Below are 24,085 nucleotides of genomic sequence, written 5' to 3'. Positions count from 1 at the left end.
CTTCTTTGGTATCAACCTCTATAGGAAAAATAGTAGTAGGCTTTTCTTCACCTGTTCAACAACTTTGGTTTTTGAGTACTCAGACTTACTCGACTTTTTAATAACTTTATCTGCAATTAGCTTAAGAACTATCTCTGCATCTACCTTCTTAGTTGCCTTTGGAGGTTTAGTTTTGAGCTTTTCTCCACTCCTCAAAGTGATTTCCATTACTTGTATAGGATTTTTAGTATTACTTGGCAAAGAATCTTGAGGCCTATCATTTTGAGCTGCTGCTAGCTGACCCATCTACAACTCAAGATCCTTGTAGCCATTTGCTGACTTTTTATTTCTAGCTATTGACTCTTCATATCTCCTGCCAATAGTTCTTGGCAACTATAAGTTGTTTCAACATCTCCTCCACATTGCTAGTTTTAGTTGTGGCCTGATTCCCTTGAACCTACTACTGTTAAAATTATTGTTAGTAGTTGTTCCATGCTAGATTTGGTGGCTGAGTCTGCCACTTCTTGTTGTAGGTGTTACCATAATTTAGCCTTTGAACATTTCCCACAAACATCATTGACTCAAGATTTACATCACATATATCTGCAGAATGGCTACTATTGCTACAAACCATGCACCAAGTACTAGTCTGCTGGATTGCATTCACTATTGTTATAGGTTGTGTAACCCCAATTTCATATTGCTGAATTGAGTGTTTAACTAATTTTGCAATGCAACAATCTAGGAAGATATAGCAGTAAATAGGTCCACCTCTATCACACTTAAAACCTTCTTTGTATCATTTTTTAAATCAGAATGCCACTCCAATTTTCCTTATGTAATTTGGTTCAACAAGGTATACAGTTCATCATACGTCAATTCTAATGCTTTACCACCTACAGCTGAATCTAGCAAAATTTTTGTGTTATAGTCAACTACCACTACAAAAGTGTGAGCTAATACCTTATTGGATTGTTGATAATGTGGACAATCCTAAAGAAGAACTTTGAACCTCTCCCATGCATGATATAAGTTCTCATCTGGCTTTTGTTTGAAGCATACAATCTCACTGTGCAGTCTTATGGTCTTAACAGATAGAAAGAATCGAATAAGGAATTTCTAGGATAAGTCATCACAGGTTATGATTGAACTTGTCAGCTCAGCGTTCAACCACTTCTTTGATTTCCCCAATAGTGAAAAGAGGAATAGTTCCAGCCTAATATAATTAGTTGACACACTCATAGGGATGAATGTGTAACTAATCTCTAGAAATTTTTGTAGATGAACTTGTGAATCTTTATGTAAAAGCCTCATAAACTATCCACTACTGATCAAAAGTTACACCATGTTTTGTTTCAGCTTAAAGTTGCCTCCAGTATCCAGTTTCTTAAAAGGGAAGGTAGAATTTATTGAAATTGGGATTGACACTTCATGAACTATCCTACGGGTTGGTTGATCTTCAGTAATGAGAAAAGGATTGCATTGTTCCTCTTGAAATTGTAGGATACTGGGGAGAAGGATTGCTTCTCTCCTTTGCTGATGGAAGCATTGCTCAGGTTCGGGGCTTGGTTCAACCAATTCCCTATCCATTGCCAGCTTATTAGCCTATAAACTTATTTCCTGCAAATTTAATACCAAGACCAAGTGTAAAGCACGAAATAAATCTAAAAAGGTAAATCTAAAACAAAAATAGTTGCCAATTTACAAGTCCCTGACAACGGCGCCAAAAACTTGTTACACCCAAGTACACACGAAAGTATACGTGGTCTCACCAAGTAATACAGTGGCCTCAAATAAATACAAATATCTATCCCTCAGAGACTTTTTTTAAGAAACTATCCAATTCTAGTTTAATAATTGAGATCAACTAGGGAAATTGAACCCCAAAGAGTTTTAAAAGTTATAATTAAGAGTAAATAAAGTAATGCTGACAAGGAAAGACTTTGGACAATCAATCGATGAAAACCCAGGGTTAAAGCACTACGAATAATCACACTACGCTATTGAACTTCATTAGCTATATTACTTATCTTGGCTGTTGATTCGTAGGGTTTATCGCATGATTATGGTCTCCTGACCTCTAATCTTCCACCTAACTTGGACATTACAACTATATCGTTGAGCGAGAATATAATAATCCAATTAGATGCGTGAAGCTACCATCCTATATGTGATCCAAGAAAGGCTTCTAGGTATATTCCTATCCTAGAGGCTAATTCAAATTTTTTATTTTATAAAAGAATAAGAACCTTCCTTTATTTATCCCCATATTCTATCTTCCTATTCCCCCTCCTGAGATCACAAGGTCAACAATATATGTATTCTAAGGTTAGATAATACTTGAAATAGTTAAAACAAGGATCAAAACAATCAAATATGATCATAAATCCAAACAAACTCAATTCAAAGTGAAAGTAAACATGTTCTTGGTTTTTTCCTGGGAAGGGGACGTTTAGCCATTAATTGACATAACCGTCATCAACATAGTTGAATCCATGATTAAATCTATTAAAAATCTAAAGTAAAGAGAAATAAACCCTAATTAAAGTGTGTATCATCCCCTCTTTAAGCCTCCAAATCATCCAATATGTCCAACAACCAGTACACGTGTCCCATTAATAAATAAATGTGTTTGGTCGCTTGTGGAATGAGTGGCGCAATGCATTGGGAAGGCTCCTTAGGATGGGGTCATGACGTGAGGATTGGAAAGGTGTAGTAGATACAGCAACACAAGGCCTGTAAACGTGGAGTGTAGTTTGCGACGCGAGGCCTGGAAAGGTAGAGGGGACATTGCGATGTGGTCTTAACGCAAGACTTCACTAGAATTTCACTTTTGTCGTTCAACTTTACTTTGTGCATTTATCCTCTATACCAAGCCTTGTGGTGTTGTTTCCACTTTATTTCCAGCTAGTATATCCTTAATATATCATCTAAATTAACTCACCAAGCATCCTACATCATCATAAACCATGTATTAGAGCTCAACACAACACAATATCAAGCATGGTGAACAAGAAACGCTAGCTAAGATTAGTCTCTATGCACTTTGATCTTTACTTAGTATTTTCACTCTTGGATTAATTCAATTACACTTTTCACATTATGAACAAGTTTTTCCCCATGTAATGACATAATAAAAAACTTAGGAACTCATTAAACACAATAAAATCCATCGAGATCAACTAGACAAACACCTAGCTCAATCTAGTAGCACTAGTTTTCATATTTGACTCTAAGTGACCAATCTAAGTACCTACTTGTTTGAAATACACCATAAACATTGTAATCATTTACTTAAACTCTTATATGATCAATTATAGCATTATCAACACATAAAGCACACAAGTTGTACTCAAAATAAGGCTAAATAAGCTAGGATAATAACCCTAAGATGCATAAATCCACCTCAGATCAATGAACAAGATCCATGGTTACCTATGTGGTCTTCTCAAATTCGAATGAATTTTAGTTGATAAGATTTTAGATGATAGACCATTGACATGGTATTAGTTCCTTTAGCTGTAACCTCGAGTCTTTAGTTCTCTTTTAGATTCTCAGATGATATACTTAGTATGAGTAGTATGCTTGAGTTGGATTTATCTTGGATTCATTCTCTATTGATAGGACATCCAGGAGTAGATGATTTATTGGTAAATTATTTGTGCCTTGGACTTCTAGATTTCAGTTTTGATTATTATCCAAACTAGTTATAACATTGGCATAGATTACATTCCTGGATTATCTCAAGTTGTGTGTCCAGATAGCTCCTTATGAACTTATTCTCATGCTTTTCGTATGGACTTTTAGTAGATTATCTTTAATTCTTTGAGTTCTCTATGATGAGACTACATTGAGTGGACTCAGGTAATTTTCCTTTTAGTTTGGGGATGATAGTAGGTGTGGAATGGTAAAGAAAGGTTATATTTGGATTTGGAGTTAACGGTATGACTCATGTCTTGGTTTGATTTTGGCTTGGATAATCCTTCTTGATTTGTGTGGGTATTGAGATAGTATCAGTGTGTTGTGGTTTAGATTTGAATGCATCAGTATTATTTGGTTCAATTGGAAGCCAATTGCTGGTTCAGGTTGTGTTATGGTAATTTGGAAGTGAAGTGAGAGATATGGTTGATAAAGGGCTACCTGTGGAAAATCCCTTAGAAGTGTTTTCTCTTCCCAGAGGTTATCTGGGAAGTCATGCTTGGATCATGCAGGCCCAATACCTCATCTCTTTGGGCTTCTAAGATCTTTCTATCCATTAATTTTTATGGGAAAAAGTCCTTTTAGTAGTGGATACTTTAATGATCCTCCAGGCTATTTCCTTGATTTGCATGCATTTTCAGTGTTTTGATATTTGCCACAGTGGCTATAGGTCATTTATGAATTGTCGAAATTATCAGTTCTATGATCGAATAGTTCGTTTAGATTTTAGGTTCATTTCCCTATTTTGGAGATTTCGTTGTTTAGGATTTGGTGTCAAATCAAATCCTAGTAGATGACTACAGATGAGAATTTTAACAGACCTGTCAACTCTAAAATATTAATTTTAGGCTAGGTAGTCCTTTGAATTGGGACTATTGAGCCTTTAGTATAAAGTTACTTCATGACTTGGTGTATGATGATAGTTTTCACCGAATTATGATTAATGGCTTGTTATTATGATATGAATTTGGACTAGATTTATGATATGATCCATTGATATGTTTAATAATATAGGCATAGACATAGTTATGATATGTGGCCTATAGCTATGCGATGCCGTATAAATGTGATATTCCTCATAGTTATGATTTATAGCCTAGTGATATATTATTTCTCCTATATATAAGATGCCTTATTGATATATTATGCCTCCTAGATGTGAGATGCCTTATTGATATATAATGCCTCGTAGATGTGAATGCCTTATAGTTATGATTTATGGCCTTGCTGATATGACATGCCTCATAGATGTGAAATGCATCATAGTTATGATTTATAGCATTATAGATATGATATGCCTCATAGATGTGAGATGCCTCACAGAGATTATTCATGGCCTATAGATACAATCTTACTCATAGATATGTTATGAATTATAGATATGAGATGGCTTATGCATATGATTATTGATATGGGTTCCGAATATGTATGTGGGACAGAGGCCATAATTATGATGTTGTAATTATTCTAGACACATTATTGGGCTGAAGGCCGAATTGTTATGATATCGGTTGGACATCCGAGAAGTGTTTGTCCTTGTAAAGGATGCGACTGCAGTTTATAGATATAATGATGCATATGGTTCCATTGTTTGAATACTATTGATGGCATGCATATATTTGGTACATTCATGATCATTAAATCAATAAATGATACGATTCTGACTAAAATATGATTTTATTACTATTTTTCCTAAATAGGGGTTAAAGCCCACTTTTCACCTTAAAACGAATATCTTCATAATAATAATTGCACCATCATAATGAATAACCTATGTGTAAAAGAGATTGAAAATGATGTTTTAAAGATTTGACCAGGATAGATTTTGGTCTATGATTGTGATACTACTATTTATTCTGGTGGTGAGAGACTTTGACCCTTTCTACACTTTTATAATGATTTAGTCCCTAAGTTTTTCTCGGGCAATAGATTTACGGATTTACACTTTTTTTAGCTACGACTTAAGTCCATTCATCTATTATATATATATATATATCTTTAGTGTGGGACAGAGGAGGAGGATGCATTTATGATATAAATTACTGGTAAAACCCAATGATAGATTATATTATTGATGTGATATATATATGTGTGTTGATGATACGTTTATGTACCCAGCAAGGTCGTAGAATGATTATGATGATATTCTTATATACCTAGGAAGTCTAAGGATGATTATGATGATATGATTATAATACCAGCAAGGATGGACGATAATTATCATGATATGTTTATATATCCAGCAAGGCCGGAGGATTATTATGATGATATGCTTATATACCCGGTAAGGCCAAAGGATGATTATGATGATATGCTTATATACCCAGCAAGGCTGGAGGATGATTATGATTATATTCTTAAATACTTGGTAAGGCCTGAGAATGATTATGATGATATTCTTATATACCCAACAAGGTCAAAAGATGATTATGATGATATGCTTATATGCCCAGCAAGTCCCAAGGATGATTATGATGATGATGGTTATGATGGTGATGGTTATGATGATTATGGTGATTATGATATTGATTATACTTACTGGTTCAATTTCGGATATAAATTATGATATTTGAAGCGGTTATGACTTTATGGATTCTGTTGCATTCATCTTTGCATGCACATTGCCTATCACCAGTATACGCCTATATCTATCATCCTTATATGGGGTTGAATAGGTATGAGTGATGTGTATGGCTTGCGGTGTGTTATATGTTGATTGAACCTTCTGAGCCTGGGGCAGTGGGGGTTCATTAAAGGCTTGATTAGGTATTGTTTGTCTGGACTAGCCGGTTACTCGTGTTGTCATTGCTATAGTTATTATTATTGTTATGGTCATTGTTTTGGCTAGTTGTGATAGATTGGTTAATGATTTGACATCGAGATTTGAGGTATGATTCTGGCTCATTTATCTTACGATTAAATTACTATGCATGATTATCTTATGACTAGATGTATGGATTAGAAACCCTGATGTATAGTAGAACTAGCTCTTACTATGATTATAAGGTTTTAAAAATGCTAGACTAATGATTTTGGTTATACCTTGAGTTGGCCTTTGAAACACCCAGATTTCTTGACATGACCCGACCCCGGGCCTTAGCGTAATGGGTATCCCAAGTTCAACCAGAATCGGGGACCGCCCCCTATTACCCAACCCAACCACCTATATCCACCCCATGATGGGCTGAATTTTGAACATATAACAAGATAGCATAAATTTTCTCATTAAGACTCTGGGATAGGGTCACAACCATGACCGACCCAACCGAGTTCAACCATACCAAACAAAACCAAAGGCCATAAACCAGGCCATAGCCAAAGAGAATACCAAATTATAATAAGATAATCAATCCAAAAATGTAATATGATGGAACGGTGATAAATCCTGTGATGTGGTGTCAGCCCACTAGCCTATTCCAATGCCAAGGTCGACACCAATACCGATCCCTCACATACCAACCCCTAGAAGTACCACAAACCCTCTATCCAAAAGAGTAAACAAATCATGTTGGGACATGCCCCCAACCATGACTAAAACCAATATCCGCAATAAAATAAAAATGTCTAAAGATATTCCATAACATACAATGATGCCTTCCGAAAGGATGGAATCTTACCACTTCAGTCCAAATACTGATACCAAATCTGTGTGCTAAACAATAGGAGTAGAATAGTCGGTTCCTTCATAGCGTAGGTATACAGCAGCCAATAGAAGGGTTAGCGAGTGACCACTAGCATGAATCTCAGGATAAGGATAAAATAATTTCAGTTATAAAACCAAGTAAAACCGTCATAATGCATACAAACATACATATATAAGTGCAAGAAAAAGGAACCGGGTTTAGCATGAATTTAAAACCTTTACCTGAGCTGTGTATCTTGGCCGTACTAAACCATCCACGGCCTATATGGGTTCAGCTCCCTCTGCTAAAAGGGCCTAGTACGCGTAGCCACACAACTAGGGAATTATCCTATGGGATGACTAGTACATCCCCTAATAGTGTGAGATCATGCACACAGTCCACAAGATAAATCCTCATATCGGCAAATATGAGTTTCCAGTTTTTGTCCTCCCGGGACCGCCACCTTTCATGGCTTTGCTACACACCCCGCCATTAATGCCTAATTAAAACCAAATTAAAAATTACCAATAAAACACATTTATGATTTTATTGACCAAGGACAATATTAGTGGTATCCTTATACCACCCCTTACTTACAAGTAATATCCATAGCCAAACCATTTAGGTTAAAAAGACCACTCTTACTTGTATTTGTAGAATCATGTACATTACATCGTTTACTTTACATTATTTTTCTTTGCTTTATAAAATTGTAAGGCATGATACAAATTACCAGCTGATCAGTGGTAAAAGAGGATGACCCATGTTAGGCATTTTAACCTTTGGAATACGGTCCTCATAAATACATAAATCGAGATCAACCCATTCTAGGCTTTCATTTTACCTATGAGATACCACATGGAATATTGGGATCGACCCATGCTAGGTGTTCCTTTCACCTCTGGGATACCACCTAAGAATATATAGATTCACTTCAGATCATTCTTTTCATCTTTAAAGTTATTATTTTGGTGGTCCTAACATTATTAAATTTAGAACTTTAGACCAGTAGCAAAAGATATATAAATATGTACTTGATGTAGAAATGATGAGGTTGGAAGTAAAAAATAATAAAAATATAACATATAGGAGATTAAATAACATAATGGACCACGTTTTACTCAGACAAGAACTCATAAAACTTGTTGTTGACAGTACCTTTATCATACTAGTACTTAGAAGAGTAAATGTGCAAATCTAGACACAAACATGTTTTGAGGTACTTTAATACCCTAAGAAGTTGGGATAAGGCCATTAGTAACACTGGAAGTTGTACACTGCTATTATTTTATCGTTTGAAAGAAAGAGCACTTAGGAAGCTTACTTTGTAACACTAGAGTTAGATTCATGCCAGAGAGTATAGGATCAAGAAACCTTACATACCTTGCTGCACAACTCTGTTAGCACCCTAAATTAATGTGCTTTCTTTTATATTATTAATCTATATAGAGTAAATAGTAAACAGTATTAGTAGCTAATTGCCATGTTTGCTCTATTTAATCTCACCAAGACAATACTCGGATAGTAACCCACAATTAATTAATTCAAGGGTGTTCTTTTAACCCTTTTCTCCTCCGATTATATTCACATACAATACAAATTCTTATAAGGCTCTCCTAAATATTTTGTATTCATTATACTCTCAAAACAGTATATTAAGTGGAGCGGCCAGTATGCTTATACTACGTATAATTCAACAGTGTATCACTATACCCTCTTTCTACATTTCAATACAAGTTATTCACACCTTTTCTCAATATCAACCAAGCAATCCCCAACATACACACATGAACAGTTCCAAAACATCCCAAAATAACCTTTAATATAGCAACCAAATATTGAACTCACCATCCCTTGAGTTCTTAACAACAATATATACATAATCCTCTACCAACATATGTATATAGGAAGAGGGAAAAAATGGGTAGTAGCCATACCTTAATTTATGTGGTAGTTTATTCTCTTAATGTGTATCTCTTAAATCTCTTTATTCCTTCACTCACAAATTAAAGTAGAAGAGAAAAATCTCGTAATAATCAAGAACATCTTGGATTGCCAAACTTATAAAGGGTTGTCATATAATTTGATAATGGAGAACATAATTCTCATAGTATTTTTAAGATAATGCCATGATTTATACACTTACCTTTAGATTATAATTAACATAAATCCCAAGAACCCTAGTTAAATTATAGACCTATTGGATAGCTAAGAGAGAGCAAGACAAAAACCCTAGAAAGTTGATTTTTGTCTAAGTTAAAATGGGCTAAATGAGCTGGTTTCAATCCCCTTAAAGGGAGATTCTCTTGGCCGACTTTATTGGATATTTTTTGGAAATAATTTTTCAAGTAGGTGATACACCTAATTTCCCATTATACTTGGTCCTTTGTGGATCTGAAACTATTAGGCCTTGGCTGTCTATTCTTCTTTTTTTCTCTTTTTTAGTTTGGACCAAAATTAATTCAAGTAGGTGGTAGTGTACTTGGACCAATAAGCTTTTCAAGGGAGAATTATTAGGTGATTCACATACTTAGTCCATAGGTTGATCAAAATATCAAAGTAGGTGATGCACATACTTGCTTTATTCATGTCTAAAATAGGCTTTTAACTTATTGGGCTTTTGGGATAGATTTTGTTGTTGGGTTGCCTATTCTATTCTCCGTTTAATTTACTTAATTTATGCCTTAAATTAACCCATTAATATAGGCCCTAAATCTAATCCATTGGCCTTGTCCCCATTAACTTGCTCTATATACCTTAAGTACATGACTCACCTACTAGCTTAAATAAGTCAACAAGCACCTTAGTATTGTATTCCATTTTTAGATCAAAATACCTATAGTTAAACATAAAACTTATGTACACTTGGTAACTTCAACCTTTAGACTCAAATACCTACTGACAATTCAAAGTTTAATTACTCTCATTGATGGTAACTTTATCGTACCATATTTAAATGTATGAGCAATTCCTTGAAACCTATCTTACCGTCTCTAATCTCATAGGATACTGAGTCCATTACCAATCTTAAAAGGCTATATCAAGTGTCATATAAGTAGAACTAGTGCACGCAGAATATGGAGTGTTACATCCCCCACCCCTACCCCTCACCCCCCCCCCCCCCCCCCCTAAAAATATTCGTCCACGAATTCTATCATAACTAGCTATCCTAGACAAGTATAAGAATAATTTATCCCACTGTTAGCCATATAAGACTTATATGTTTATACTTACTTGTTAACGATCCAAACCAGCATCTTGGACTTTCCCCTCAAATTTGAATAAATGGGGATAATTGTATTTCATAGCTTCCTCGACTTCCATGTGATTTCTTCTATTTACTAGTTCCTCCAAAGTACTTTTACTGAAGCTATGTAACACCCGAAAAATCCAAGTCAATATTAGGACCTTGGTTCAAGCTCATGCAAAATCAAACATCATGTGATTTTGACATATATTAAGGCCATAAATAACTCTTAGCTTATAGACAAGTCAAAATATCCCTTACCGATTGAATTCTTATGAAGAATATTGCTAAAGTAAACTTCAAATGAGAATAACTTTTAAGTTACTAATAAATGTTGAGCTCAAGACCCACCAAAATATAGGTAATTGATTTATATTTTCAAATCCATCAGTTTTGCCTTAATATGATATCATAGTAAAAAGTTCTAGCAAAAATACTAAACCACTATCAAAGCTGCTAGTGACTACGACTTAGGCTACGACTCGTAGACAAACCCTATGAGTTATTAGGAGGACTCAACATCATGGCAGTGGGGACCAAAATTTAGGTCCTTTGGCTATGAGTCAAGCTACTAATCATAGCCAGACCCTCTGATTCATAGTCTAATCCATTGGGACTACTTCCAGGAGTTTTCTTGACGATGTTGGAGGGGTTAGTTGGTCTTTTCTCACTATTTTAAAACCAAAACTATGTTGTTTAAGCTTTCAAAGGGATGAATCATTACCCTAAACCACCCCTAATTCCATCATTCCTTAAAATTCATTCAACTCTTAGAAATTTTTTAGAGAGAAAGAGGCAATTTTTCTCTTTAAGCAAGAAATAAGGCTTTACAACTTCCGACTTTAAATCCAAAGATTTCTTCAAGGTTTTGAACCTCAGGTATGTGAGATTTCATCAATGGGTTTCCTTTCACCTACTGAGTCCAAAGATAACTCAATTTATCAAGCTTAATCCATCCTTCAAGCTTAGGGTTGCTATGGGAAAGATAGTGGGTTATGAACACCCGATGACCTAGGATTTCATGCAGACACTTACGAATGCTAGATTATCCAGCTTACATGTTATTGAATACTTTTATATTATGCATTTATTGTCAATTTTCAAAATATTATTATTATTAAGCATTCTCAGTTATTAATGTCATTCAGTTGGGAGTAGTCCTTAGCATCGAGCAAACACAGGAATGGAGGATCACCTAATAGTAAGGATGATACCATTAGTATAAGTCCCTAAGTTCTAGAACTACGATGCCACCGTAGGTTCTAAAGGGTCGTCCGTCAGATCTGTTTGACACCTCAGTCCTTTCGGACATCAGTTTTGCCGATCCACATCAGTGAGTATTCATACCCTTCACAAGGTACTGAACACTCATCCAAATGGGTTATAGGTTAAACCTCTTTTATCTTATATTGGGGTATGTTGGTTAAAATTAGCTCCCATAGTCCACAGTTCATAGTTCAGCTTCAGATTTTTGCATGATCTTGTATTTAGTTGTTCAACTTATCATATAGTACATATTTATTACTTGTTTTTGCATCGGTTTACCATATCACATACATCATGTTCATCCTATATCATTTATTTCCCATCTCATATACTCAGTACATTCAAAGTACTGATCTCATACTTTCTTTGTACTATATTGTCTTATAATATAGGTTTTGATGCTCAGCATCCCGATTGCACTTAGTACGATTCTACATTATATGAGCAGTAGTGTTTGGTGAGTCCTTATCATTTGAGGGACAATTATAAGCATTTATTTTTAGAAATATTTTAGTTTTAGATGGTTGAAGTTAGTTAGAGGATTGTCCCAACAACTCATATAATTAGAGGCTTTCATATAAATAGTTTACTTTTGATATTCAATATTGATTTTAACTTTATTATAATTAGGCTATTTTAGTTTAGATTTTGCTTAGTATCTCATTATTTTATTTAGTATTCATAATGTTTTACTAGGCCATGGATTAGCATGGGATCACTTGTGACTCAGACCATCGTGTCACAACTAGGGGCAGTTCGGGTCATGACAAAATTGGTATCAGAGCAATCAGGTTTAAAGTTTTCTAGGGTATCTAAAAGTCGTGTTATGTAGAGTCTTGTTCATAGGTGTGAAGTGTGACACACTTATGAGTGATAGGGTATGAAATGTCCTAGGAAAAGTTTCACTTCTTTGATAATTCATATCATGGGATCGAGTGTGAACTCTATTAAAATCTTCTTCTAACTCATCCTCTACACGTTTACAGAAAATGCCTCCCAATAGAACTAATGGGAGGAGGAATAAAAATTAAAAAGCACCACCACCAGCTCTAGCAAACCCTTTGAATGAATAAGTCTTTGATGTTGAGTTTAGGGTTTCTTTCATAAAATTAGCCCAGTCTATGACAACACAAAATAACCAATAGGTTGTTCTACCATCCAACCCAGCTATGAGTATGGCAGCAACTAGAGTCTAAGACTTCACTCGAATGAATCCTCTGATATTCTTTGGGTTTATGTCTGAAGAGGATCCACAAAAGTTCTTAGATTGTATTCAGAAAGTGACTGGAATAATTGGTGTCACTTTGACCAGAAGTGCTGATTTAGTTTCCTATCAATTACAAGGTATGGCTCACACATGATTCAAGCAATGAAAGAATGATAGAGGTGTAGATACAGGATCGGTAGAGTGGGATGAGTTTGTTGCTACATTTCTAGATAGGTTCTTCCCACTTGAGTTAAGGGAAGCCAAGGTGCAGGAAATCATAAAATTAAAGAAAGAAAACATGAGTGTCAAAGATTATTCTCTTAAGTCTACACAGTTGGCAAGATATACTCCAGCTATGGTTTCTGACTCTAGGGCCAAAATGAGCAAATTTGTTTTGGGCATTTTTGAGGACTTGGTCAAAGAATGTAGAATAGCTATGTCGATTAAGGAGATTTACATCTTAATATTGATGGTTCATGATCAATAGATTGAAGAGAAGAAAATCAAAAAGAAGGAAAAGGATAGTAAGAGGTCCAGAATTGGTAGTTTTAATTTCTTTCAACAGAGGTCAGATAGTGGTACTCGTCCTCAGTTTGTCCACAAATATTTAGCTCTAACCCTATCTTCTGCTAGTACTCTACTACCCAAGTTTAGGCAAGATATTCGGGATAGAGTTCCAACCTCTAAGTCCCAAAGTAGTGTGAATAGTATTCATACTAACATAGTTTGCAAGAAATGTGGTAGAAACCACAAGGGTGAGTCTATGGCAAGTAGTGATACTTATTTTGGGTGTGGCAAGTCAGACCGCAGATTGAGGGAATGACAAGTGGTTTCACAGAAAGGTAAGGATGTTCATCAGCAAAGTCAATCTAACTCTTCAATAGCTCCAGTAAGTCTTCCAAATCAGCAGCGTTCTACATCTAGTCCAGCTGGTGGATATCATCAGAATAGGTTTTATGCCCTTCATACTTGATGAGATCAGGAGGGTTCTCCTGATGTAGTCACTGGTACATTACAAGTTTTTTATATTTATGTTTATGCATTGTTAGATCCTGGAGCTACACTTTTCTTTGTGACCCCCTATATAGCAGTAGATTTTGGTGTTAGTCTCAAAATCCTCACAAAACCCTTCTCAGTTTCTACTCCAGTTGATAATTCAGTTATAGTCAGATGGGTATACAAAATTTCCCAATCATAGTGTCCCATAAAGTCAACTTAGTCGACCTTGTGGAGTTAGACATGACAGATTTTGATGTTATTCTTGGCATAGATTAGATCCACTTATGATATGCCTTAGTAGATTGTTGAAATAGAGTATTTTAGTTTCAGTTTCCAAATGAGTCAGTCTTAAAGTGGAAAGGTAGTACCTCAGTGCCTATAGGTCGATTTGTCTCCTTTCGTAAGTCAAGGAAAATAATTTCCAAATAATGAATTTATCATCTTGTTTGGGTTATGAATTTAAAGTCAAAAACCCCAAGTCTTGAGTCAGTTCCTATGGTAAATTAATTTCCAAAAGTATTTCTAGAATATATGCCCAGAGTTCCTCCCGGAAGGGAAATTAACTTCGAAATAGATCTTCTTTTAGATGCCCAGCCTATTTCAATTCCACCCTATAAAATAGCTCCAACTATGCTTGAGAAATTAAAGGAACAATTGAAAGATCTACTAAACAAGGGTTTTATCAAGCCTAGTATCTCTCTATAGGTTGCTATAGTTCTTTTAGTGTGCAAAAAAGATAGTTCTCTCAGAATATTCACCTACTAGCATTAGTTAAACAAGGCCACAGTCAAGAATAAGTATCCCACTCCCAAGATTGATGACTTATTTGACCAACTTTAGGATGCCAATTGTTTCTCTAAGATAGACCTCAGATTTGGCTATCATCAGCTCAAAGTCAGAGAATGTTACATTCCAAAGATAGCCTTTAGAACCCAGTATGGTCACTTTGAATTTGTTGTTATGTCTTTTGGACTAACAAATTCTCCTGCAGCTTTTATGGACTTGATGAATGGGGGGTTCAAGTAGTACTTAGACATGTTCATTATAGTTTTCATAGATGACATCCTTATTTATTCTTGAATTGATGATAAATATGCAGACCATTATAGGATTGTATTGTACACTTTCAAAGATCACTAGCTATTTCCTAAGTTTAGTATGTATGAATTTTGGTTGAAATTAGTAGCATTCCTAGGTCATATCATTTCCAATGAAGGCATTCGAGTTAATCCTCAAATGACCAAAGCCATGAGGAACTGGCCTAAACCCATATCTCCATCAGATATTAAAAGTTTCTTAGGTTATCTAGTTACTACAGATGGTTTGTTGAAGGATTTTCCTATATTGCTTCTCTCATGTCCAGAATGGCTTAGAAGAAAGTCAAATTACAGTGGTCCAATACTTGCGAGAAGAATTTTTAGGAGTTGAAGAATCGACTCACCTTCACTCTAGTTTTGACTCTGCTAAAGAGTTCAAATAGTTTTGTGGTTTACTATGATACTTCAAGAGTTGGACTTGGTTTTGTGTTAATACAGTAGGGAAAGGTTATAGAATATACCTCTATACAACTTAAACCTCATGAGAAGAACTACCTGACTCATGATCTTGAGTTGGGAATAGTGGTTTTTACCTTAATGATTTAGAGGCATTATCTTTATCGGGTTTATATTGATATGTTCACTCATCACAAGAGTCCTCAGTATGTGTTCAAGAAAAAAGACCTAAATCTTTATCAAAGAAGGTGGCTAGAGTTATTGAAAGATTATGATATAAGTGTCTTATACCATCCAAATAAAGCCAATGTTCTGGTTGACTCTCTTAATAGATTGTCTATGTGGAGTGTTTCTCATATTGAGGATGAGAAGAAACAGTTAACTTGTGAGGTTCACCAGCTTTCTAGGTTGAGATTTTTGTTAGTTAATACAATCTAAAGTAATATCTTGGTTCAGAATAGTTTGGAATCTTCATTGATAGCTGAGGTGAAGGAAAAACAAGATAGTGATCCAATTTTTCTTAAGTTAAAAGAAATAGTCTAGAGTCAGAAGGTTGAGGTTTTCTCTGAAGGGGGAGATAATATTCTTAGTTGTCAGGGCAAACTATGTGTTTGGATATAGATGACTTGAGATAATGGATACTAGTAGAAGCTCATGGATCTCAATATTCTATTCACCCAAGAGCTACTAAAATTTATCATGATTTACGAGAATTCTATTGGTGGAATGGCATAAAAAAGAATATTGTAGAATTTGTGGCTAAGTGTCCAAATTGCCAGTAGGTTAAGGTTGAATGCTAGAGACCTGGTGGTATGCTTAAGAAAATCAACATTCCTACCTGAAAGTGGGAAGTGGTGAATATAAACTTTATTACAAGGCCTCATACTCATCGATAACATAATTATATTTGGGTTATAGTGAATCGAATGACTAAGTCAGCCTACTTCTTGCTAGTTAACACTTCAGATTCAGCCAAAGATTATGCTAAACTCTATCTTAGGGAATTTAATAGAATCCCTTTGACCATTATTACTGATAGAGGTACCCAATTTACCTCTTATTTTTAGAAGACATTTTAGAAGGGTCTTGGTACCTAAATTCATCTTAGTATGGATGTTTACCCACGGATAAATGGTCAGGAAGAAAGGTCAATTCGGACCTTAGAGAACATGTTAAGAATGCAGGTGATTGATTTTAAGGCAGTTGGGATGATCATTTTCCTTTGATTAAGTTTTCTTATAATAACACCTACCACTCTAGTATTCAGATGGCCACGTTTATAGCACTTAATGGTAGGAGGTGTAGATCTCTTATTTGTTGTTTTAAGGTTAGTGAAGCTACTGTGATAGGACCAAATTTAGTACATGAGGTAATGGAAGAAGTCTGTTGATTACAGAAAGGCTGAAAACTGCTGAAGTCATCAAAAATATTATGCAGATGTAAGGAAAAGGGGGCTTAAGTTTGCTATTGGTGATTTTGTCTACTTGAAGATTTCTTCCATGAAAGGGGTGAAGAGATTTGGTAAGAAGGGAAAGCTCAGTCTCTGCTATATTGGTCCTTATAAGATTTTGAGTCGCTATGATAATGTAGCCTACGAGTTTGAATTGATGACAAATTTAGTATCAGTGCATCCAGTCTTCCATGTTTCCTTGTTAAAGAAATGCATTGAGGATCCAGCATTAATTATTTCTTTAAAGAGTGTGGGTGTGAAAGACAGTCTCTCTTATGACAAGGTCCCAGTTGAGATCCTTGATCGTTAGGTTCGTAAGTTAATAAATAAATAGGTTATTTTGGTAAAGGTTTTGTAGAGAAATTAGTCCGTGAAGGGAGATACTTGAGAAACAGAGACAGATATGATGACCAAATACCCCTATCTTTTCTCTCTGAACTCAGTCCCAACTTGAGGTAATAGTTTTCCCTTAGCTAATTCTTTCTTTCTAAGGCCACCAGGCTATTCTCATGTTATAATATGCAATCATGAGTTTGGTTGAGTCCATATATCAGTTATTAATTCATTATTCAGCTCGTAGATTTCAATGTCGGAATTACAAGTTCCCCTAACACTTCAGCTTAGTTAGTTTTCATTCGGAGATGAATGACCCCAAGGGGAGATATTGTAACACTCCAAAAATCCAAGTTAATATTATGATCATGCTTCAAGTTCATACAAAATCAAACATCATTTTTTGGTAGTTTGATAAGTGATTTAGACATATTAAGGCCATAAATAACTTTTAGCTAATAGACAAGTCAAAATATCCATTACCTATTGAATTCTTGTAAAGAATATTGCTAGAGTCAACTTCAAATAAGCATAGCTTTTAAGTTACTAAGAATTTTTAAGCTCAAGACACACCAAAGGATAGATAGTTGAATTTTCTTTCCAACTCCATCACTTTCATCTTAATCTGATATTGAACAAAAATGTTATGGCCAAAATATTGAACAACTGTCAAAGCTGCCAGTGACTATGACTCAGGCTATGACTCATAGCTAGACCCTACGATTCATCAAGAGGACTCGTTGTCACGGTAGTAGGGACCAAAATTCTATGACTCAAGCTACTACTCATAGCCAGACCCTACGATTCATATCCTAAGCCGTCGGGACTACATCCAGGAGTTTTCCAGATGATTTTAGAGAGGTTGTTTTGCTTTTCTCTCTATTTTAACACCAAAACTACATTGTTTAAGCTTTCCATGGGTTGAATCATTACTCTAAACCTCCCCTAAGTCCCCCATTCCTCAAAATTCATTCAACACTTAGAAATTTTAGAGAAAGAAATAGGTGATTCTCCTCTCCAAGCAAGAAATATGGTTTTTCAACTTTCGGATACAAATCCAAAGATTTCTTCAAGGTTTTGAACATCAGGTATATGGAATTTCATCAACGGTTTTACTTTCACCCATTGAGTTTTAAAGATAACTCAATTTCTCAAGTTTAATTCACCCTTCAAGCTTAGGACGCCACGCAAAGTATACAACCTCCTTGCAATATCGGTGAAAGAAGAACATGGAGTGTCTTTCCTGATTTTCAACTTCAAACACTCACAAAGTAAAAAATCATGTCTGATAGTAGAAATGTCCAATGTTGAATGACTTAGTTCTGAAAAGACTAGACTTGTATTGCTACGTTATATCCAAAAATCAATGTTAAACTCCTTCTGTATTAATGAAAATTAATTTTTCAAGTTGACGCTATAAGTTGTCATGTCATGACTCCAGATAGCACGTTCGTGATCACTTCTCTTTGCTTCCTTTTTTGTGTAGTTTCATGAAAAAATGCAAGTGATGTCGATATCATACCAAGCATATTCAAACATTGTCCAGATGATTGGTCAGGAATCACTTTAGACATCATTTTTTGAGTTGCAGTTTTTAATGAGCAACAACTAGGTGTTTCACCTATTTTTTCGAGGAGCATATTGACTTGCAGTTTAGGCTCGTGCATCAAAGAGTATTTTTGAATTTCAGTTTAGGCTCGTGCATTGAGGAGCATTTTGGGAAAGAATTCTTGTAATGTAACTTTCCTTCCAACCCTTTGTAATGGAGTATTGTTGCACTTCAGTTTGGTATTTATTGCCCCCATTGGTTGAAGCAGATTTGTGCTTGATCTTGTGTCAACTTTTGAAAGTTGGAGTTTAGATATCAAAATATTTTGAATGATACGTTGATATATATATCATACTATTGAGGAAATATATATACTATTTTGTGTCAATGTAGACACACGTATGTTGTTGAAGTTGTAATAATGTAAGACAAGTATTACGCAGTATAATTGGGATGGGGGAAGGAGCCCGAAAATTGAATCTTGAAACTGACATATACTTATCAGTTTCTTTGAATTTTGAATTTTGAACGACCGCCAAATTTTGGCGGTGAATTAGAGTTTTTTTGCTTACAAGTTTTGTTTCTAAGTATTTGCGATATACGTTGTATATTATTATGGGGTAGTAAAATCATGTATGTGATGTTTATAGTACGTATTTGAGAGATGATATAGATAATTAAATATATGTATATATATGTATATCTCGTGTAGTGACGTATGCAGTAATCGAAAGCTAGATAACTGAATCTATATAAAAAATATTTTGAATGATACATTGATATCATATTATTGAGGAAATAGATGTACTATTTTTGTTAATGTAGATATGTGTATATTGTTGAAGTTGTAATAACGTAAGACAAGTAAGATAATTTATCTGATTAACACGTTTTATTACGAGGTATATATATATATATATATATATATATATATATATAATCGTATTTAAAAGCTAATTAACCAAAAATTTATCTTAATTTGCAAAATTAATTGATATTATTATACGATTGAGGAAAGGCCAAAGTCATCGATAGACACTCAAACTTATTGCCAAAATTCACTTAGAAACCTAAACTAAGGTCGGTTCCTATCAGGCCCATAAACCCCCCACATTTTGTTCCAATTGGACCTTTTTTGCCCTATCAGCAAAAAGCTAAAAGTGAGTGTTGGACACACGCGATGATGTGGTAAAATAAGCTAATTGGAAGTTGACATGTGGCATTGTGGGTCCAATAATTATTAAAAATTAATTATAATTTTTTTTTAAAATGTATATACAAATGGCATTGAGGAAATTATTAAAAAAATAATTCTAAAATTATTTAAAAGATACAAAAATTGATTGTTTAAATAAAATTGTAATTGTTTTAAAAAAATGAAATAAATAATTAAAAAATTATTTTAAAAAAATAATTATTAAGAAAAATCATAAAGTTTTTTATAAAAATGAAAATAAAAAATGGAAAGGATATAAATTATGAAAAAATATATATATGAAATTATTTGAAAAATAAAAATAATAAATTGATTATTTAAAAAAAATTATAAAATTATTAAAAAATGAAATAAATTATTAAAAAATTATTTAAAAAATAAAAAATTAATTATTAAAAAAATTATAAAACTTGTTAAAAAATGAAAATAAAAAATGGGATTGAGGATATAAATTATGAAAAAATAATTATAAAATTATTTGAAAAATAAAAATAAAAAATTGATTATTTAAAAAAATATATAATTTTTTTTTAAAATGAAATAAATTATTAAAAAATTATTTTATAAAAATAATTATTAAAAAAATTATAAAACTTTTTAAAAAATGAAAATAAAAAATGGCATTGAGGATCTAAATTATTAAAAAACAATTATAAAATCATTTAAAAAATAAAAATAAAAGCCTAATTATAAAAAGATATTATAAAATTATTTAAAAAATAAAAAACTAATTATTAAAAAGAAATTATAAAATTTTTTAAAAAATAAAAATAAAACTCCCCCACCTACGCCCAGCCCCCAGCATATTGTTTTGTTAAAAAAAAATTGGGACCTCCTAATGCATTTTTGCCTAATTATAAAAAAAAATTATAGAATTATTTAAAAAATAAAAAACTAATTCTTAAAAATAAATTATAAAATTTTTATTTAAAAAAATTAAACTCCCCCAACCCCTCAGCCCCTTAGCGTATTGTTTTATTTAAAAAAAATTAGGACCCCCTAATGCTTTTTGTTTTATTAAAAAGGATCTTTAGTGCTTAAAGAAACAAAATGTTATTAAGAAAATTTTGAGGCCCTCAATGCCACTTGGCATCTTTTTATTTATAAATTAGTAAAAAAAAAATATGATCCTCATGCGCTTCCCACGATGGCACTGCACTCGCAGTACCACATAGGCAAAAAAGGCCCAATTTGGAACAAAATGTGGGGGTTTTAGGGGCCTGATAGGAACAAGCCTTAGTTTAGGTGTCTAAGTGGCTTTTAGCAACAAGTTTGAGTGCCTATCGATGCCTTTGGCCTTGGAGAAATATACTACTCGTGTTAATGTGATGATAAAATAACGAATTATCTAATTTAAATATATACGTGTTGTATTAAATTATTTTGATATATTTATAAATATTATAGAATTTATTAAAAAATTATTTTGTTAAAAATTAATTGTAATTCATTAATTTATTTTAATTTATTAATTGAATTTTGTTAAATATTAATTTAATATCAATGGAACTTAATTTTTTTAAAATTATTTGAAAACCGTGGCCGGTTTTCTAGAAACTATTATTTTTAAAAAAAAATTATTTGAAAATCGACCACATGTGGTCGGTTTTCTAGACAATATTTTCCAGAAAATCAGCCACATGTGGTCGGTTTTCAAATAATTTAAAAGAAAAATAAGTTCCATTAACCCTACCCAACCCGAAAAAAATAATAAAACATCAAAACACACACACCCCTAACCTAATTAAACTGCGATCTCAGCTATGCACATACCCACCAACACACAGCAACACACACATCGCGATCTACTTCGGCTAGGTACTCCGGTGACTGCTCCCGCTCTACTCCGGCGACGACAACTCAGGTATGAAGCTATTTTTGTATTGCTTTTTTGATTTTTTGAGATTCTTGAATTCCTTTTATGGTTTAGTTTGTTGTTTGAGATATGAGTTTCGTTTGATTAAAGTTATTCATGGTAGAAATCCCTTAAAATTTGAGTCTTCTGAATCTTTAGCTATGAAATTTTAAGGTTGTTGATTTGCTTTTATGGTAGCTTTTGATATGAGTTTTGGGGTGTTGAAGTTATTATTGGTTGAAATTTCTCAAAGTTGGAATCTCTAATTGTGATTTGTTAAGATTCTTGATTTACTTTTATGGTTTTAGTATCTTTAGTATCTTGAAATCCCTAATTTAGTATCTTTGAGTTAGATTTTAGCTAAAGCTTACGAATTTAAGTTCGAATTACCTAAATTTTGGTTAGCCTTGATATTTACTAGCATTTGAGTTCTAATAATTTTACTATTTGATAGATTCCGAATCCGGTATAAGGATTGCTTTGCTATTTTTTCTGATGACCTCTTATCAATCTCTTTCACTTTAATTTAGGTCAAGCAAAGGTAAGTTGTTATCTTATTGTCATTGTTCATATTGAAGTCTAGTGAAGCCATGTGTGGCCTTGTTCGATTCGCTAACATTGTTGTTATCTTCTTGTTATTGTTCATATTGAAGTCTAGTGAAGTCGTGTGTGACCTTGTTCCATTCACTAACACTGTTGTTGATATCTTGCTGGTCTTGTTGTTGCTTATTTTGAATGTGGTTTGGTTGGTGACTTAGTCACTTGAAAATGGTCAAGTGCAGGGACTTTAAAGGAGATTTTTTGTTTTGAATGTGGTTTTGTTTTGATACTTAGTCACTTGAAAATGGTAAAGTGTAGGGACTTTAAATGAAATTTTTTTGTTTTGAATGTGGTTTGGTTGGTGACTTAGTTAGTTGAAAATGGTTAAGTGTAGGAACTTTAAAGGGGATTTATTTGTTTTGAATGTGGTTTGGTTGGTGACTTAGTTACTTGAAAATGGTTAAGTGTAGGGACTTTAAAGGATATTTTTTTTTTAAATATGGTTAGGTTGATGACTTAGTTACTTGAAAATTGTTAAGTGTAGGGACTTTAGAGGATATTTTTTGTTTTGAAAGTGGTTTGGTTGGTGACTTAGTTACTTGAAAATTGTTAAGTGTAGGGTCTTTAAAGGGGATTTTTTGTTTTGAATGAGGTTTGATTGTTGACTTAGGCACTTGAAAATGGTTAAGTGTAGGGACTTTAAAGGGAATTTTTTTTTTAATGTGGTTTTGTTTTGATACTTAGTCACTTGAAAATAGTGAAGTGTAGGGACTTTAAAAGGGATTTTTTTGTTTTGAATGTGGTTTGGTTGGTGACTTAGTTACTTGAAAATGGTTAAGTGCAGGGACTTTAAAGAGGATTTTTTGTTTTGAATGCGGTTTATTTGGTGACTTAGTTACTTGAAAATGGTTAAGTGTAGGGCTTTTAAAGTGGATATTTTATTTTGAATGTGGTTTGGTTGGAAAATGGGTAAGTGTAGGGACTTTAAAGGGGATTTTTTTTTGTTTTGAATGTGGTTTGGTTGGTGACTTAGTTACTTGAAAATGGTTAAGTGTAGGAACTTTAAAGGAGATTTTTATTTTGACTGTGGTTTTATTTTGATACTTAGTAACTTGAAAATGGTTAAGTGTAGGGACTTTAAAGGGGCTTTTTTTCTTTGAATGTGGTTTTGTTTGATTCTTAGTCACTTGAAAATGGTTAAGTGTAGGGACTTTAAAGGGGATTTTTTGTTTTGAATGTGGTTTGATTGGTGACTTAGTCACTTGAAAATGGTTAAGTGTAAGAGCTTTAAAGGGAATTTTTTGTTTTGAATGTGGTTTGGTTGGTGACTTAGTTATTGAAAATGGTTAAATGTAGGGACTTTAAAGGTGATTTTTTGATTTTGAATGTGTTTTGGTTGGTGACTTAGTTACTTGAAAATAGTTAAGTGTAGGGACTTTAAAGGTGACTTGGTAGGTTGAAAATAATTAAGTGTGGGGACTTTAAAGGTTACTTGGTTGGTTGAATGTGGTTATGTTTGGTGACTTGGTAGGTTGAAAATGGTTAAGTGTTGAGACTTTATAGGTATTTTTTTTATGTGGTTATGTTTGGTGATAATTGAATTTTTGTGACTTGATCAAATTTGTTGAA

The 24,085-nt window shown here is 33.6% G+C and overlaps 1 non-coding gene across 1 annotated transcript; it reads left to right on the top strand.

The window, feature by feature from the left end:
• Nucleotides 1-952: 952 nt before the first annotated feature.
• LOC124892184 lies at nucleotides 953-1,059 on the top strand. Its single transcript, XR_007050121.1, has one exon. It is a non-coding gene; the product is annotated as a small nucleolar RNA R71 (small nucleolar RNA).
• The last annotated feature ends 23,026 nt before the right edge of the window (nucleotides 1,060-24,085 follow it).

The sequence above is a fragment of the Capsicum annuum genome, chromosome 1 (genome assembly GCF_002878395.1).
Source record: "Capsicum annuum cultivar UCD-10X-F1 chromosome 1, UCD10Xv1.1, whole genome shotgun sequence".
Taxonomy (NCBI): Eukaryota; Viridiplantae; Streptophyta; class Magnoliopsida; order Solanales; family Solanaceae; genus Capsicum; species Capsicum annuum.
The sequence above is the reverse complement of the archived record's forward strand: the minus strand, read 5'-3'. Positions and strand labels throughout refer to the sequence as shown.